Source organism: Sceloporus undulatus, chromosome 6 (assembly GCF_019175285.1).
Source record: "Sceloporus undulatus isolate JIND9_A2432 ecotype Alabama chromosome 6, SceUnd_v1.1, whole genome shotgun sequence".
Taxonomy (NCBI): domain Eukaryota; kingdom Metazoa; phylum Chordata; class Lepidosauria; order Squamata; family Phrynosomatidae; genus Sceloporus; species Sceloporus undulatus.
Genome location: NC_056527.1, coordinates 142515798 through 142519030, shown reverse-complemented (window position 1 = coordinate 142519030; position 3233 = coordinate 142515798).

The following is a 3233-nucleotide window of genomic DNA, read 5'->3' as shown; positions in this document are numbered from 1 at the left end:
CCTTTATTAGGCCAACTAGAAGACATTACAGTTGCCCTCCATTTTCACAGGGATCCGTTCCAGATCCTCCCCTGCAAAAACAAAAAATGCCAATATTCAAGTCCCATTGGCTTGAGTGGTGGTATGCACCCATGGGCACCTGTGGGTATACACCACAAGCACATACCCCATTTTATCCCCCTCCATTTGCTGCTCACGCATAAGCGAGGGACACAGATCCCAAGTCTTCAAAAATGGAGAGGCGACTATAAATTATGCTAATATATAACTTCAGTTCAGTTTTAAAAATTGATTCTGCTTTCCATCTACTTAGAAAACATACCAATAGAAATTCAGAGTTTCATCTCCCTTTGAGTTTACCATTACATTTGCCATAACATTAACTCTGAATCAATTCAGGCCCATTTAGAAACCCAAGGTAATCTCTCTCTATCTCTCTTTGAATTCTTATTATAATTTTTGAATTACAAAAGCAAATGTAATCATACGACACGCATACATACATTTTTAAAAAATCAATTAAAAATCAATAAATCATTCTTTCATAAGGTGAGCTTATCCCAAGACAGAATGACACCAGAAGAGAATAACAAAGAACTTCAGAAATTCAGCAGCTTAGATGGGGAAGCTTCTTTTTTGTGGAGTAAACAAGTTTCTTCGAAAACAATGGTCTTGGTTTCTGCAGCTTGTCTTAACTGGTAGATCAGTTTCTCAGACATGGCATACACTATTCAGCCACCCTCTGAAGTCCTGTCAAGTTCAGGGATCTTGAATGTTGAATAACATCTAGGCATGCTGACCGCAACAATATAGAAATAAATTCTTTGTTATGCAAATTAACATTAGGACCATAATAATTGAAAGCAATATGAAAGGTTTATAGTTTATGACTTGCTGAATTGTTGTGTTGGAGAGACAATTCCTTGGCCTGAACTGAGGCCCCTTACAGACAGGCCAAAATAAAGCTGCTTCGGGTCACTTTGGAGATATGCTGTTTAACTTAAATTATGCATGTGTCCTAAGAGTCCTGAAGCTTGCCAAAATCATGCTTCAGTCCTAAGGACTCCAAAGTGACCCAAAGCAGCTTTATTTTGGCCTGTCTGTATGGGGCCTGAGTTACCTTGGGGCATCTCAACCATATATGAATGATAAAAACCCTACTCATTACAGCCCTAACAGCACAAGGGAAAATGGGTGCTTGAAATAATGGATAACCTAGATGGAATAAGATATTTTCTTGGACACTGGCAGAAGACTAGAACAACAACAACAACAACAACAACAACAACAATTTGTATCCCGCCCCTCTGAGAACAATCAGGGCGGCTAACAAGTTAAAAATACAAAACATATCAAATCCCTAGTACCCCCCCCCCCTTTAAAAAGGTATTAAATCTAATAGAGGATTAAAACCATACAAGTTAAAACTGATCCAAAGGTCAAACAACCTAACAATAATGAATGGGAGTGGCGGTATCTATTCATAGGAGTTTCCTGAGGCTAGGTTCTCTATTCTGGAAATGCCTGCTGGAAGAGATTCATCTTAACAGCCTTTTTAAAGCTGTCTAAGGATGTAAGCAGACGGATCTCATCCAGCAGGGGGCGACGATGGAAAATGCCCTCTGGGAGGTAGCCAAAAGCCTAGATGTTTGTGGCTGAAGTAGGCCTCTCCCAGAGGACCGGAGTGCATGGGGAGGATTATAGGGGAGAAGGCGGTCCTGAAGATAGTTTGGACCCGAGCCTTTTAGGGCTTTAAAGGTAATAACCAACACCTTGTACTGGGCCCGGAAACTAATAGGCAGCCAGTGGAGGGACTTTAGAACCGGAGTAATATGGCCTCTCCTAGATGTTCCGGAAATTACTCTGGCTGCCATATTCTGTACTAGTTGCAGTTTCCGAACCAAGTACGAGGGTAGCCCCATGTAGAGTGCATTACAGAAATCTAGATGTGAGGTTACCAGCACGTGGACAACAGTCTCAAGATCCCTTACTTCCAGGAAAGGGCGCAGCTGGCTTATCAGCCGAAGCTGGTAACAAGCGCTCTTGACTGTCGCATTTACCTGATTCGACTTCAGGAGCAACAAATCAAGGAGCACCTCCAAACTGTGAATGCAGTCCTTGACAGAGAATGTGACCCCGTCTAGGACCGGAGGTTGCAACCCGATTCTTGGTTTTGGGGCCGCTACCATGAGCTACCGTTTTGTCTGGATTCAGTCTCAATCTGTTTTTCCTCATCCAGCCCATTACTGCCCAAAGACATTCACTGAGAGAGGAGATGCCATCAGAATTCGAGGTCGACAAACGAGACACGGAGAAATTTGGGTGTCATCAGCATACTGATGAACCAAGGGGCTCAAATTACAAGAAAAAATATTTCACCTAAACACTAGAAATAACTATTTTTACTGTAAGAACTCTTTGACAAAGGAATAGATTGCCTTGGATACTAGTGGACTCTTTGGGGGTCTTTAAACAGGGGCTGGATGGTCATCTTTCAGGTGTGGTCCCTTGTGGTCTCTTCAGAGGACGGAACTGGCCAAAAACCCTCTGAGCCTAAAACAACTCTACGGAATTCATGGGGACAACATAAGACTATAAGCAACTTGAAGTCACATCCATACATTTGTGATTCTATGATTCCATGATACTATAGATTTATATAGATGTCTGTCCCGGTGGGATTTCTGGATCTACACCACGTGTACACCAGATCTTCTTCCCTTATGCTTCAGAAATGCTAAAACCCAAATCTCCTCTCCCAAATCAAAATCATGCCTCCTTGTAGTTTTTTTAGGTTCTAGTCACTGGAACTTTGGGGTAAGACACTTATTTCATGCATTGCTCTTCAAAATACTGTAGTAAGAGCAAAATGTAAACATCTTGTGACCCAGCAGATGGCAGCAAGTGTTACTCACCAGAAAGCCTCACCAGAAAGTCATTTCTAATCTTATTAAAGAGGTTACAGTTAAGGGGGAACATGATGACTTTGCATGAATGTGGTCTCACCCTTTCTGCTGTTATGGAAACTGCATCCAGCTTTGTTCTGGACCCAGCACAGAGGAATATCCAACATTCAACCCCTTCTCAAAGTTCAAGGATATAAGGAAGCTGTCATACAATAACAGCAACTAAAGAGGCTATTTGAAAGGTGCAGGCCTTTCTTCCTTTTGAAAAAAATCTGGAGGGGGGATTCCCTTTCTGACTTCTCTTCCACATGAGGCAGGGTTTATGAG